Source organism: Cyprinus carpio, chromosome A23 (genome assembly GCF_018340385.1).
Source record: "Cyprinus carpio isolate SPL01 chromosome A23, ASM1834038v1, whole genome shotgun sequence".
NCBI classification, from domain to species: domain Eukaryota; kingdom Metazoa; phylum Chordata; class Actinopteri; order Cypriniformes; family Cyprinidae; genus Cyprinus; species Cyprinus carpio.
In genome coordinates, this window is record NC_056594.1 from 1,719,969 (window position 1) to 1,737,197 (window position 17,229).

A 17,229-nucleotide genomic window follows, 5' to 3' on the forward strand; every position below is an offset into this window, starting at 1 on the left:
AAGGTTAATAATATCTATTTTTAGTAATAATAAATATATTTTTTCTCCATATAATGGACTTCAATGCTTCTCAACAGTTTGAACTTCCAAATTGCACTATCATGCCAAATCAATGCAGCTTCACGATCTCAGCTGAGGAATAAGGGTCTTATCTCGTGAAACGATCAGTCATTTTCTTAAATTTTTTAAAAAAATGTATATACTTTTAAACCACAAACGCTCGTCTTACAGTAGGCTCGTTTAAGATGCACCTAGCCTCGCCTTAAATTTAGGTGTGAGTAGGTGGCTGCAGTGAGGGGAGAAGTGAAATAAGCGCAGTCAAGACGGACAGTTCCGAGCTTTCGAAGTTGAACAGACACCTACAAGATCAAAGGCAGATATTATTCATTCTAATGTGCTGTGTTGCTGATAAACATATATAATTATGATAATTATGATGAACAAGACACTCTCAAACAGTGATCGCACTGTCATGGTGTTGGGGAATATTCATGTATATTTTAAACACATAATCACATGATATCAGATTAAAAATAAAACATTTTAGAAGAGAAGGCAACATCATGGTTGTTTTAACCAATGAACATTAAGCTGTGTCGTGAGCAAGTCATTTCCCATCGTGTTTTTGGTCAGCGCAGCTGGGGGAGGGCAACTGCGCCAAACTGTGCTCCACTGCACGGCTGACTTGCTGTCGCGAGAGATTGTTGGCATATGTCAGCATGACATCAGAGGAAGGTGGACCACCCTCAGACACATTTTAACTAGCATTAATCTTGTGGTGATCACCGGTGATCAGTTCTGCACAGATTTTGCTCATCTCAAACGAGCCTATTAGCTCTGCAATGCGTGTCATGCATGCCGTAATCATGTTGTAAACGTCACACACGGTTAGCTCTTCGTCTGTATACTTCGGTTCAAAAGGGTAGGGTGAAAAATCTTATTTTCTCCTCCAACTTCAAAATCGTCTGACATCGCTGTTTTACCTTTCTTGTAAAGGGCGTTTGACTTTCTTTACATGTGCACTTTGTAAAAATGGGTTCGTACTTCCGCCTAAGTCACATAACCTTTTCAACGTGATAACGTAATGCGTGAAGTCGAGCTAGTGCAAGACAAGCATTTGTGGTTAAAAAGTATATATATATATATATTTTATTTTAAGAAAATGACTGATCGTTTCACTAGGAAACATTTAACAAATTAGCTCCTGCACCGGGGCAGGGTCTAACCAGCACAACTGGTACTACCCGTGACGTAAGTAGACATTGATTGGCAAGACGCGTACGAAAACGCTCTCACCCGCCATGATTTAAAACTCTGTGTAAACATATTGTAAACACTGTATCAACTTATTTCACAAGTATGGAGAACAGCGATAGATGAACGGATGCTGAACTGCAGGCACTTGTAGCAAATATAGCACTGTCAGTTGTCGTTGGAGATTCTTAGTACTCCTTTTCGTTCTTTCAATTGCTTTACGTATTCGTCGACATTCCATGTCCATTTTTGTGAAACTTGCGAGACACAACAAAAACACAGCTCCGATCACAGCATCCTCCATCTTCCTGTTGTTAACGTTGTTCTTCTTTGTTTCCGCTGTAGAACGCCACGCACAGACCGGCTTACGTCACTTCCTAGTACACACTGTCAGTGCGAATGCAACCTTTTAAATGGTACTGGGAAATAGTTCATGCAAAATCGTATTTTAGTACTGTACATTTAGTTCTGGAACTAAAGTGGTGCGAAAGGCCCTTAAGGCAGGGGTGCCCAAAGGGGTGTCCTGCAGAGTTTAGCTCCAACCACAATTAGACAAACCAGCTAATCAAGCTCTTAGGCATACTAGAAACTTCCAAGCAGGTGTGTTGAGGCAAGTTGGAGCTAAACTCTGCAGGACACCGACCCTCCAGGATTGAGTATGGACACCTCTGGTCTAAGGTAATCTCAAAGGTCTTATGATAGGATACTTTTAGGAAATGCATCTTTGCTCTGTTTGAATGCAGCATCAGCAGCGCACACTCTCTGTTATTGATTGGTTCTGTCTTGCAGCATTTGCTTGTAGCCTATATTTTATTGATACTTCAGTATAGATCACTCATGAATCCGTAAACCCTTCCCTTTGAAACTGTTGGTCCTCCCCTAATGAGGGACTGAAAGAGTGAGCTCCCGCACCGTACTATGAAACAGGGGCATGCAAAGACCTTTGGGGGGTGGAACTCAAAATATAAAAGGGGCACATGGAACATGGCTTTAAATACTGCTATGCTCCTTGCTGATATCAAAACGTGTATCGAAACAGATGCTTCTGTATTGACAAAGCAGCAACTGCTGTGACGCAGTTTTGAAAATGAAGCACAGAACAGAAAAGACCATTTTAAGTTTAAAAGTTAAAGAATTTTTTCTTACTCTTAATTACTCTGGAATTAGAAACTGAATTATATTATTCTTATAATTATTGAGCTTACAGGATATTGTGGTTTTGCTATTGTAAACATTGCTATTGTAGAAAAAATATTTCTGTCTGATTTAAAGTGGTGGTTGACTACTTTTTTTTTCTTGGCATGATTGTGTATATACGGTGCAATGTAACAAGTCTTCATGCTTCATTTAACAAAAAACAACAACTTATTTTTCATATATTTTAACTTTATTGTAAGCTGCTGTCTCCATTGTAATTTGAACGGCCGGTTAACTTCCTGTTTCTATGATACCACTTCCTCAGAAATAAGCAATGGGCTCAGATTGGTTAGCTGGTCCAGTGTGTTGTGATTTGTTAATCGCGTACTGCACATTGTCTGGAAACTTCATGCCCATTACCATTATGGGCAATTGTTGCATGTGCTCAAGTGGAATGTAAATAATGGTGTCAATATTGTTGTTTCAATTTGAGCCAGAATCAGACTCAGATAGCAATAATGAAGAGGATCAAGCATGGCACTTAAAAGACATTTCTTAATGGTAAGTGTGACGAGTGGGGCGGGGCCGAGAGCTGTGGGAACGGAGCGAGGCCGGGGGATGAAAAATAATGAGCGATACCTGTGCCACTCACTGATCTTGAGTCCCATGGGGGAGCTCAGGAAAGAAAAAGAGAAGTAACGACAGTGAAGGATGAGAGAGGACCAGGCCTGGATTTTTGTTGTTTTATGTGGCAGTCGTCCGTGAGGGGTTGCCGCTTTTACTTTCATTTTGTGCTTGTTTATTTGATTATTTAAGTTTTGTGTTTAAATGTTAAATGACTGAATAGTAAAGGTATTGTTCAATTGATTAATTTATCGACAGCATGGCTACAACTCTTCCTCTTCTCTAAATTCATGCAACATGGCCCCGCCCCCTTTGTTGCATGTTCCTGGGGACGGGGGTTTATGTAAATTTATGGGTTTGTGATTTAACGAACCCGGGAAGTAGCTCGTTGTAGTCTATAAGGGCCGCTGTTGTAGACATTAATGTGCCAGAATTTTAAAAGACGATATCTCCGTTCGCATAGAACTTTCAGCGCCATAACTTGGCAGATATTGTGCTCGAACACCAACATTACACACTAACTAACATTAAAAAAGTGAAATCGAAATCAACCACCCCTTTAAAAGAGAATTCTATTCTAATCCTGTTATGAATTTATTAATTTTTGAAAGATAATGAAAATAAAAACAGGATAGTATAATTTGGAGAATGAGAAAATCAGCATAAGCCAGTGTTGTGATAATTATTTTTAAGGCACTCTACGTTTTTTAAATAAATACTGTAATAATAACAGTTTAAAGTATGAATAGCTTTTAGTCAGATAACATAAGAAGACAAGACCCCTCAAAGAGCTTTAAACCTTTCTCAATCAAACAGCAAGAACGAAAGAGAACACTCACCTTTTTTATATTGCTGTGTGTTGAACTATGTTACCTGCATTTTTAATATTAAATAAATATTTAATTTAAATAAAATGTAAATTCGTCCCTTGCACTTTATTTGGGCAGGTGTGTTCACGCAGAGGTTTCTAGACTTAAATCTAGATTTAAATTCAAAGAGAGAGTATCGATAGTCTATGCATGACCTGACGTTTTATTCATGTCCAAAATGAGGAGATGTGAACATCAGGAGCACTTGAATTTGAATTTATTTTTATTTGATCAGGGACAATGCACAGAAAAAACATTAGTCTAAAAAAGAAGAGATGTCATGTGCCAGGTTATAGCAAAAAATGCTAATTTCCACCCGCAGTCCCTGGACAGGTAGATGTTATAGGCCCTACGTACAAAAGTTCATAAAACATATACAGAACAATACATAAAATCATTACTTTACTCACATCATAAAAACACACTCCACTTCAGGAATCTATCACTCACTCACTCACTTACTCACTCACTCAGAATTTACATCGTTCGTATCACAGTCAATTTAGTGCGTACAGGTTTGCTTTAATAATAACCACTGTTTGGACAGGCGTGTAAATGTACTGTAGTTTGTGCATGAAATAATTTCATTTGGAAGAATATTCCAAAGGTTCGCTGCTTTATAAAAGAATGATTGTTGACCATATGTGGTTCTACGTTTTGGAACACTGCACTCTCCTCTGACTGTCGACCGTGTGGCTCTAGAAATTCTCTCCGAATTTAATGTGACAAATTTTCTCAAGTGGGGAGCAGCAATGTTGTGGATAATTTTAAATAAAGCAGAAATTTGATTATATTTAATGAGGTTTTCAAAACTCAAAATGTTATATTTACTTTGTACTTTACAGTGATGGTACTGGCGAGGCTTTTTATCATGGATTTTTATGGCCCTTTTATATAATGATTCAAGTAATTTTAACGATGTTTTACACGCCTGAGACCAACTAGACATGCAATACAGAAGATGTGGGACAATCATAGTGTTGAGGTATATATTTGAGGCTTCCGTAGTTAATGAATTTCTAATATGTTTATAGTTCATCAAATTAAATTTCAATTTATTACTAAGATTTTTTATGTGACTTTTAAAACCAAGGTTCGAATCGAGTATTAGACCTAAATATTTTGTTTCATTTACATTTTTAATTGTTTGTCCATTTACTTGAATTTCTTGAGTTACTTGTAATTTACGTTTATTTGAAAAAAACATTGAGACCGTTTTATCAACGTTTAAGGTCAGACAAGACGTATGTAACCATTGTGCAACTTTTTGCATCTCTTTTGATAATTTGTCAGCAACCTCCAGCTCATTTTCCCCAGAAGTGAAGATAACCGTATCATCAGCGTACATGATTATATCAACGTCCGAACACACTGTAGGGAGGTCATTTATATAGATGCTAAAAAGCAAGGGTCCCAAAATAGACCCTTGCGGCACTCCCATCGAAGTGGCTCTGAACACAGATTGGATGTTATTCACTTGCACACACTGATGTCGGTTGCTCAAATAAGATCTTATCCAATTTTGGGTGTGCTCAGAGAGACTGTATTGATTTAATTTACTGTAAAGTATCTGGTGATTGACAGTATCAAAAGCTTTACGCAGATCAAGGAAGACTGCTCCCACCACCCTTCCCCGATCCACATATGCCCTGATAGTTTCCAGGAAGTAACAACAGGCAGAGTCTGTTGAATATTTCCGTCTGAAACCAAATTGCATTGGATTTAAAAGAGCTTGTGATTCAAAGTGGGTAGTAAGTTGCTCTGCCACTGTCTTCTCGAGCACTTTTGACGCAGCTGGGAGGATACTTATTGGACGATAATTGTTCATGTCTTGTTTGTTCCCAGACTTAAATATTGGAGTGACAATCGCAGGTTTTAAGGCTGCTGGAAAAATACCCCCTCACTAATCGATTGATTGATCATTATTGTTAACGGATCAGAGAAGATGTCCTTATATTGTTTAAGAAATGAAGTATCAAGTCCATAAATATCTTTTGCTTTGCTGTTGTTTAGCACAGTAATAATTTTTTCAACTTTAGTTTTAGTTATTGAGCTAAGATTAAAACCAGATTTGTCACTGATTGTGAGAAGGGGGTGAGCAATGTGAAAATTCTGAGCCATTTTTTGGATATTGTTTAAAAAATAATCATTAAAATTTGTTGCTATTGCAAAAGAGTCATCAATAATTTTTCCCTCTATATTTAGACAAATATTCTCACATTTTGACTTTTCCTTTCCAATCAGTTTATCAATAGTTTTCCATATTAATCTACTATTACCTTGTGCATTTCTAATGATTTCAAGAAAAAAACTAGCTTTGGCCTTTCTAAGCTCAGCTGTAACTTTATTTCTTTGATTTGTAAAGGCGAATCGATCCGTTGTTAGTCCTGATTTGAGAAATTTTTTTAGCGCCATATCTCGCTTTTTCATCATATCCTCAATAATTTTGTTAAACCATGGCAAATTTCGTTTTGCACGTCGCTTTCTTTGATTCTTTTTTGTATATTTGATTAAAATGTCATTTACAGCCAACATAAGATCATGACAGCCCTGTTCACAAGATTTTTTCTCCAGGATGTCTGCCCACTTTGTTTGTATTAAATCTTTTTCCACCAGTTGTAAATCTTTCTTTGGAATGAATGTGATATACATTTTACTATTCGTTTGATTTTCATTCTTGCACCTTGTTTTTATCAATTTTCTAGCTACTAGAGTTAAATTGTGATCAGACATGCCTGTAATTAAATTATAAGTTTTAATTATTCTGTCGGGTTTATTTGTCAATATTAAATCTATTAAAGTTTGAGAGGATCTTGTTATACGAGTTGGTTTACTTAATAGTTGTGTCATTTGAAAAGGTTTTGTTATTTCTTTGAGTTTGTTTCTACATGATTTCTCAAACCAATTTAAATTAAGGTCACCCAGAATGACTTCTTTTCCATCACACTGTTTAAGTAAATTACCAAGAGAAATAAAGAAATCATTAGTAGCTTTAGGAGGTCGTTGCTAATACACAAAAAGTCATTTGAGGAGATAAAGTAATAGTAGTCCCCACACACTCCAAGTTACAGTCACTGATATCCAGTTGTTTACTTTGGATGTGATCTCTTACATAAATCAGCACACCGCCACCTTTACCTTTGTTTCTGTCGCGTCTATACAAGGTGTATCCCGACACTTTCACTATAGAAGAGGGAATATTAGGAGTTAACCAAGTTTCCGTTAAGCACAGATAATCCAGATTTGAATCTGTCAACAAATGTTGAATTTGCTCAGTCTTCGAAACGATGCTGCGGATGTTTAAGTGTCCTCCGAAAATACCCTTCGGCTTTGTTTTCGGGTTCCAAAGTACGCTCGCATGATTCACAGTCTGAAACAGTTTCATTTGCTGCTGTTTAAGTAAGGCGGCCGTATTTGCAGTTGCTGCTGGCTTTGCGTGGATCACTGCTTTTAATATGTTCTCAGGAATGAATTTAGAAGCAGAGTTTGTCAGGGGGTTACCTCGTTTTCCCACGCTAGAGTCTTGGATATGGGTCAGCGACGCCGGCGATTGCACCACATGAGCGGAAACAGCTGATTTTAGAATGTTCACACGATCTTGATGATCCATAGGCCCCGGGTTTAGATGAATATCCCCACATAGAAGCAGAACCATGCAGAGAAAGACAGAATATCCTCGAGTCCGACTCGCTGGTACCGTCGGTCTGGAGCAGCGCCGCTCGCACAGCGCGCTACGAGCACATGCTCTTCCGTCATTTAAAACGTTTGAGTATATGGTGTATTGGCACCATGAAGCAAGTGGCATTGGCACGGCCAAGTCTGCGAACGCCGTGGCCTGCAACAAAGTATGGCGTTCGCGTTCACGAGTTCCCCACAGCTGAGTCAGTAGGAGAAACATCACACATAGAATTACCCAGAGATGCAATGAGTTTTCCGTTCCACTGTATTTGATGCGTGAGTTCCAAGATGCATAAATTCCCTTAACAAAAAAATGATCTCGCGGTCTCCCAGTTTGTTTTGGGAAGGGTGCAGCAGCACCTGTCGAGCGACTGCCTTCCTCCGCCATTTTTGTTCAAGATATGGAGAAAAACTCTCTCATGCAAGCTGGAGGGTGCTCTCACTTAGAAAGTCCAAAACGGACTCTGCAGGAAATCCCTAATATGGACAAAAGCATCCGGTTATCGCTATAGCTGAGCTGAATAAAAAGCAGAAACGTTTTTACTGATGAAACGTGAAAACAATAAACAGGATTGCGAAAATGTATGGTTTACATGTTGTTGTTTTTTTCAACTTATCTCCAGGTAATAAATAAATAAACTAAATGAATAATGCAGTTCTGATTGACATATCATTTGGAATAGAAACTATAAAATATATTTCCTGCCTTATTCTGTGATAAAAATGGGAAAATGTTGTTCACAGTAGTCTTTATAAACCAATCATAAAGTTGTCATTAGGAAAATATTGAACAAAAATATTATAGCCCCTTGCTGCAGCTAACCTTACTTCCACAAGCTACATACAGCAATATAAACAACAGCTGTGCATGCTCTCTTCCCGTTGTTCTTGTAAAATAATAATAATTGAATACTATAAGTATACAAGCACACCGCTCCGCTGGAAACGTCTAGGTTACACATGTAACCCTCATTCCCTGAAGGAGGGAAGCCAGACTGACGAATAGGTTCTCGCCCGAGAACCCAATAACCTTCGAGTGGTAACAGAACGAGCCAATGGTATGCTGAGTACCTTGGTCTGCGGGATTTGCTTCGCAAGCTCCACCCCGCTGTGTGGGTAAACAGTATAAGGAGCAGCGTGAGCAACTCGCATTCAATGTGACCATGTGACCATCACAAGCCAGATGACCCGGCCGTTCAGCAGAACAGCGATTGTGGCAAAGGGACGTCATGTCTCTGTTCCTTCCTTCAGGGAATGAGGGTTACATACGTAACCTAGACATTCCCTTTGAGTCGGTCATGTTCGACATTACGACAGAACAGACTGACAAATGGGGTCCCTAACAAAATGCCACAATGGCTGTCTTCCAGTGACCCATGCAAGTGATAGCAGCCTGTCATAAGGCCAGCATGAGTGAGGGGCTATACCTAACACAGAATGCACTGGGTAGCATATTCCCGCTGGAAGTATGCTAACAGGCTGCCTGCTAAGAGAAGGACTTACAAGGCACATACCAATGCATAGCGGTAATACACATGAATCTCTGAGGTACCCAGCACACAGGGTGTAATCTTTCATCGACACAGAAGACAAGGGTGGCTTGCCAAGGGAAAGACACATACTACCGAGAGACTTACTGTGGAAATACACACATGGGATTGCCCGAGAGGGGAATCACAACACATGGAGGCAATAGTCAAACACAGGGGTTGATTTACATGGCATGCACGCAAGTGCTTGACACCAACAGTGCTGGAGGAACCAAGGGTTCTGAACTGTGGAACTGCTGTAGAAGCTGGACTTCATGTCGGATGGAGGGACCGTCTCTATCGCAGCCTTTGCCAGCAGGGTCACGACCTCCATGCGCATGACAGGAGCATCCTTGCCCACCATCGTAGAACTAATACCCCGAAACCTGGGAGGGGGTGGGGGCCGGCAAATTGAATCATGCATTCTAGCCTGATCATACAAATGTGCTAGCGGGATGGACTGGAGAGCTGTAACCAGGCTCCCAGAATTCAAACCAGCGGAGACAAAGGAAGTACAGGCATACCCACAGTGGGGCAGCGAGGCATAGCGTCCCTTAGCGAGGGTGGAGTATGAGCACTCATGGGCCCAGTGGTGGAACAAAAAGAGAACGAGAACAAAAGATTCTCCCCCGGCCCTCCTCTGGGGAAAGGAGTGGTCCTGCTACCATCTCCTGAAGAGCTGACTTCCCCATTTCTGGGTCGCCTGTCTCAGGAACGTCGCTTGGCCTGATGCTTGGCAGGTTTGGGGGCAGAGACAGGCTTCGTTGCACTTCTGCGGCCATCTCCTCGCTGCGGCTCGGGTGGAGGCTGCTGCTGTGGCCGAGCAGGACCACTGAGGTGGCTGAGCCGGCAGCAGTGTGGAGGCAGCAGGGGCAGAATATGTTTCATGGCCTCAGACTGCTTCTATGTGGCAGAGAATTGCTGGGCAAAACTCTCAACTGTGTCGCCGAAGAGGCCAGCCTGAGAGACCAGGGAGTTGAGGAGCTGAGTCCGAGGGCGAGGTCAGTAGCAGTGCATGCCTCCTGAAAGACCTCTGGGTCAGCACTGCCCTCGTGCAGCTCCTTGAGCACCTTGGCCTGGTAGACCTGGAGGGTGGCCATGTCATGCAGGGCAGAAGCGGCCTGGCCTGCAGCTCTGTAAGCCTGGGCCACAAAATCGTGGATGAGAACTTACAGACCTTGGACGGGAGCTTGGGACCACCACGCCAAGTGGAGGCGCTCTGAGGACACAGTTGCATCGCAACAGAGTGCTCCACTGGGAGAATCTCCGCATACCCTATGACTGCCCTGCTGTCAAGGGCAGTGAAGGCGGAGGTCCCACCAGAAAAGTTTCAGGCAGTTAAATGTGCCTTCCATGAACTGGTCACTTCCTGATGCACCTCTGGGAAGAAAGGAACCGGAGGGGGCCGCTGGCAATCAGCGTGTGAAGCCCCCATGAACCAATCGTCTAGCCTCGAGCATTCAGGACCTGATGGAGGATCCCACTCAAGCCTGATGCTCTCAGCTTCTAGGGAAAGCATGACCCTCAGCTCGGGATCAGACTCGGGCAATGCTGGCACTCTGGAGGGAGGCAGCGCAGCTGAATCCTCATCTCCTGATGACTCAAGCCTGCCTTGTGATGCAGCGATCGACATTTGGTCATCCTCAGGAGCCCCGAATGAGATGCTGGGAACCTGGTGAGAGGGCCCAGCAACCTCATCCGGAAACTCCAGGGGCTGCGGTGTTTGTGAGGGGGTGTGGCCAGAGGAGACTGACTCGTCGGGGAAACCCACACTGTAACCCTCAGATCACCCTGGCCACCAGCCAAAGTAGCCCTCTTACTGGAAGAGGAACTAGATTGGGGTGTGGCAGAGGGGACTCTATACCGTTTAAGGCAGGGCTATTCAATTAGTTTCATTTGAGGGCTGGATTATCGAATTGAAAATTTGAAAGGGGCCAAGGGGGATGGGGGCCATCCCAATCTCTTTATTGGGAGGGTGGGGGGAGGGGTGGGGTCTATAAAATAATTATTTAAAATTAAATGCATATTCAGCAGTAAATTAATTAATATTACCAACAGCAACGTCTATGAAAAGTTAATATTTGTGTTGTCTGTCAATCAAAAAAAAAACAAACAAACTAATTAATCAAACATTTTCTGTAATTAATCATGACTAATTGATTATTAATATATTGTCATAATTTCACACTGAACCTCCAAATGAATGTAGAAACAACATAAAGATGGTATATTTTAAATATGTTTAATGACATCTCTTCACCAAGTCTCTTTATTACTAACAAACCTTTGATAATACTGCTGATGATGTCTCAGTTAAATCTTCCTCTCAATTTTAGCCATTAATTATAGCCATTCAACATTACAGTATAATTGAAAAGTGTTATTTTTTAACCTTTATCTAGGCTCTGAAAAATATAACTTTTAATTAAAGTGAATGTAAAACAATCTTCACTATAAATTGTATATGCATAAACTATATAAATTCATTTTTTATTCAAGCTACAAAAGTTAATCAGTGACTAGAACAGTTGAGTTATTTCTCTTTTTAATTTCTGTGATTTCACAGACTTCATCAAGTTTCACTTTAAAAGCAGCTCTGTCTCTTTAAAATCTGATGCGCATGATGCATATCTGACACATATCCGGTTTTCTCCCAACTCTTTACAATTATTTGGACTTTGTAACTCATTTAAGGCCGTGTTTACAAAATCACTTGCCAAAACCGTGCATTTTGACATGATTGTGTGTGTTTTTGTCATTTGAAGTGCTACTGGCGCCCTTGTTTGAAGCGGCTAGCCAGCATATATTTAGCCGAACACACAGACTTTCAAACTATACTGCATTTGATAATCACCTTCATCCAGTCTGCGCTATTCCTCGACAGATGTTATGACCGATAACACTGTCTTTATATTCGTTTAAACTAGAGTTAACTCCGATAACTCCCTCACAAAAGCGCTTGTCAATGTGCGGTCTATTGATGTTGCGGTCTTCAGTTGATTGTTGTTGTTGCATCTTCTGGGTTTCCAGGTTTTCACAAGAAAACCTTCCCAAATGCTACTCAAAACAAGCCCAAAACTAGCTCAATTGCATTTCGAGGGGTTCCCTAGTTAAAAATTACATTATTTTGGCGTGAGCACATTTTCTTCCCTGGCTAAATTCGCATTCCAGGGGATAAATATCATGTTATTGAAATTGCTTCAACCCGCTGAGTCTGACATGAAAAACTGATGCTGATGATACTCAGCTCTATATTTCTTCGCGGCCCGGCGAAACATACCAATTTGAAAAACTAACGGAATGAATAGTCGATATAAAAAACTTGATGACGAGTAATTTCTTACTGCTAAATTCTGAAAAAACAGAGGTGTTAATTATAGGGCCTAAAAGCTCTGTATGTAATGACCTAGAACACTGTCTAAGACTTGATGGCTGCTCTGTCAATTCTTCGTCATCAGTTAGGAACCTAGGTGTGCTATTTGATAGCAACCTTTCCTTAGAAAGCCACGTTTCTAGCATTTGTAAAACTGCATTTTTCCATCTCAAAAATATATCTAAATTACGGCCTATGCTCTCAATGTCAAATGCAGAAATGTTAATCCATGAGTTTATGACCTCAAGGTTAGACTATTGTAATGCTCTATTGGGTGGTTGTTCTGCACGCTTAGTAAACAAACTCCAGTTAGTCCAAAATGCAGCAGCTAGAGTTCTTACTAGAACCAGGAAGTATGATCATATTAGCCCGTACAAACTCCAGTTAGTCCAAAATGCAGCAGATATTGTTTTTATTTTAAAATGTTGGTTTTTTCTTATTAGGCACTGAATGGTTTAGCACCTCAGTATTTGAATGAGCTCTTGTTACATTATAGTCCTCCACGTCCGCTCCGTTCTCAAAACTCTGGCAATTTGATAATACCTAGAATATCAAAATCAACTGCGGGCGGCAGATCCTTCTCCTATTTAGCGCCCAAACTCTGGAATAACCTACCTAACATTGTTCGTCAGGCAGACACACTCTTGCAGTTTAAATCTAGATTAAAGACCCATCTCTTTAACCTGGCTTACACATAACATCCTAATACACTTCTAATATCCAAGTCCGTTAAAGGATTTTTAGGCTGCATTAATTAGGTAAACCGGAACCGGGAACACTTCCCATAACAACTGATGTACTTGCTACATCGTTAGAAGAATGGCATCTACGCTCATATTAGTCTGTTTCTCTCTTATTCCGAGGTCACCGTAGCCACCAGATCCAGTCTGTATCCAAGTCAGAGGGTCACTGCAGTCACCTGGATCCAGTATGTATCCAGCCCAGATGGTGGATCAGCACCTAGAAAGGACCTTTACACCCCTGAAAGACAGCGAAGACCAGGACTAGAGCCCCAGAGACAGATCCCCTGTAAAGACCTTGTCTCAGACGACCACCGGGACAAGACCACAGGAAACAGATGATTCTTCTGAACAATCTGACTTTGCTGCAGCCTGGAATTGAACTGCTGGTTTCGTCTGGCCAGAGGAGGACTGGCCCCCCGACTGAGCCTGGTTTTTCCCAAGGTTTTTTTCTCCATTCTGTCACTGATGGAGTTTTGGTTCCTTGCCGCTGTCGCCTCTGGCTTGCTTAGTTGGGGACACTTCATTTACAGCGATATTGTTGACTTGATTGCAAATTATTGCACAGATACTATTTAACCCCTTAACTGTCACTCACATTTTTTAACATAGACTTGAAAATGCACTTTCCAAACTAAAATTTTTATAATTCATGAACAAAAACATTTTATAATATGATATTGATGTACCATTTTCGTGGTAATGCAATGTCTGATTTTAAAATGGGTTTTAAAGGATGAATTTTGAGATTTTAAGTTTTCAGTTGATATATAATTTCTGATTATTTCTAAAGTGTGACAGAGAAAAAGGCAATGAAGAAGCCTTTTTTTTGACAAGGTCAGAACTCCTTGTTATGATGTAGATTTTTGAGGGTGCACTCTTGTCATAAATTAAACTATTACTTTTTCTACATAATTTCTAACAAAAAACATTGGTAAAATATCTATTTAGGAGTCTTAGACCTTTCCAACGATATATAGTTTGTCATGATTAGATAAGGATTTAGTGCAGTAAACGTAGGCGTCCCGTATACGGGACAGGGTGACAGTTAACAGGTTAAACTGAACTGAGCTGCATGATGACATCACTGAATTCAATGATGAACTGCCTTTAACTGTCATTTTGCATTATTGACACACTGCTTTCCTAATTGATGTTGTTCAGTTGCTTTGACGCAATCTTTTTTGTTTAAAGCGCTATATAAATAAAGATGACTTGACTTGACTTGACATGAAAAACAACCTGCGGCAACATTGTTAAAGTAGCCCAATTCCACGGGAAAACTGCAGGCTTGACAAAATTGCGTCTCTTCCTTTTCTTTTTCCGACAGACCCGGGCCAATGTTGCCACCTTGTGGACAAACTAACTTAATTAGTGCAAACACAATTCAAGGCATATGTGCGATCTGCACATACTCTTCTCGCGGGCTGCATGAAGATGATTGGCGGGCCACATTCTGCCCGTGGGCCGCCAATTGAATAGCCCTGGTTTAAGGTAATCGAGTCTCGATCTTAATGCTGAGATGGTCATGTCCCCACAATGAGAACATGAACCATCCATGAACGCAGTCTCAGTGTGCTGAAAGCCCAGACATGTGACACAGCGATCGTGGCCATCACGAGAAGCCATATATCGACCGCACCCAGAAACAAATGGGCAGAATGACATTGTTAAAAAAACGCAAACACAACCCGAATACTCTTTTAGAAAAAGGTCTTTCAGAGGTGATGAAGTGCTCAGGGGAATGCAGGAGCTGGAAGGAAGAAAGCAGGAAGCTCTTCCAAGAACCGCGCCATCACACCAACACCTACTGAAGACTTATCATCAGCTGCGGATGTTATTGAATGCATTCTGGTAGTGCTTCATTTCTAAAGGTGTCTGAACGTGAGGGATCATCTCGGATGAGATCGTCAGGTGAAAGGTTTTCTTCTGGATCATATTATTTACGTCTAAATTATTATTCATTAATTTTACTAATAGTTAGATTTGGCAGGCCCTCAGAAAAGGGTGTTTAATTATCAAAAAAAAAAAAACTGCCTTGACAAAAGGGCACTTTGAGCATCAAGGGGAAAGGGCGCAGGTGCTTAAAGACACAATATGTAAGTTTTCGACGCTAGAGGTCGCATTTTCAAAACAACAACAAAGGTGAAGCTTATTGATGCTATGAAGGAGAGTAGAACGATGTCGTTTTCACCATCCAGAGATGTCCGAATCATGTTCACGGATGTAATGAATTATTTATTTTTTTATTACCTGTACCTTCCATAGTTATTCAAACAGCGAATAAATTATATAGAAAAAGCCAGCAAAGAAAATTTAACATTACATTGTCAAAGAACAGTATGCCGGACTTCAGTCTAGCGCGAGTTTAAACACTATCAAAAAACTCCCCTTATAATCAGTAAAGCTGTCTATACACTGCTTGATGAATGAATCTCCTACTTACATCATAGGCACATCTGCACTTTGCTTATGATGAGAGAATACTCTCAGCATGCACGCACTGAACAAAACGGTGTTTGAGCCATGACTCATCTAAATGCTTCTGATTGGCTGCTACGTTCATAAACTCAACAGACTCATGTGTGATTGGTTATAACGCACAACAGTGTAAAAACATGGAAAAAGATTCATGGTGCAACATTAAGCAGATCTAAATTTAATGCTGCAGTCAACACTTTTCATTTTATTTTATTTGTCACTGCCGTAATGGATTTAGTTGAACAGCAGCAGCATTTTTGTTAACGTGTGTTGCCATAATTTCTAAATGCGGAAACCGATAGCGTGGATATTACATCATTGATAGGTGACAGTGAAACCAGAACGAGCCATTATTTAAAATTGGAATTTCTCTGGATTTACAAATCCTTGGGAAGTTTTGGGATAATGTAAGTGCACAACTGCATAAAATATATAACAATGTGCAAGTGATTTTTGGATATTTTATTATAAAGATCTTACATATTGTGCCTTTAAGCAAGTGACATGCGGATTGCGGAGCTCTCATGTGACATTTAGTGGTAAAAAAAAATCATATTGCACCTTTAAAAAGCACATTTTGGGAACCAAGATTGTCGTCCCCATGACACAATAACGCCAATGCACATTAATATATTGTGTCATGTTTATCAAAAAAACAAAAAAATAAAACAAAATTTACTATACAGGCAACAGTGTATTAGGCACAGGGGTGGCGCCAGAGAATTTTGAATGCAGGTGCTGAGGGAGTGCTAGATCATTGACAGGGGGAGTGGGGCAATTAATAGTAAATATGACCAAAACAGGTTGTTGTTATTGTTATTATTATTATTATTTTTATTATTATTATTGTTTTTTTAATATAAATAATACTATAAGTAGATATGTTGATTTTGTATTATTATTATTATTATGAATAGCCTAATTTAAAAGTAAATTTTTAATTTTATGAAATTAAACAAGTAGCCCATAGATCAGTCAGTTCCCAAAGATATCACTTGCATTTTGTTTCCTTCAAAAAAAAAAATTTAAATAGGCTATTCCGTCATTTTTGGCCATACAGATAAGAGTAGCCTAATAGGATACAGCATTTGAAAAAAAAAAAAAAGAATTAAATATATGCTTTTAATTATGTACACTCACAATAGCACCAAAACTTTGTGCTTTTGTAAAATAGAGAAAATAAACAGGATGCGCTTTCTGGCATCTTATGCAGTCTCTGTGAAATGGAGCACGTCACAACAATGCTACTTGCCTCACAAACATAAGACATAAATCTATGAAAAAAATCTAGCTTGAAATGTCTACTATTGAACAAACCAATTACAAAATAATAATAATAATAATAATAATAATAATAATAATAATAATTATGTAGTCCATATGAAAAGATGAATTTCTCTATTAAAGGCATGTCCATTAGGCTACTGTGGAGATGGCGAGTCAGCATTGGCATTCGGCAGCTTCATTGCAGCTGACACTGAGACAGCACTAGTGTTGTGTTCTGTGAAACACTGTGATTCTGCACATGACTGCTAGGTGGCAGT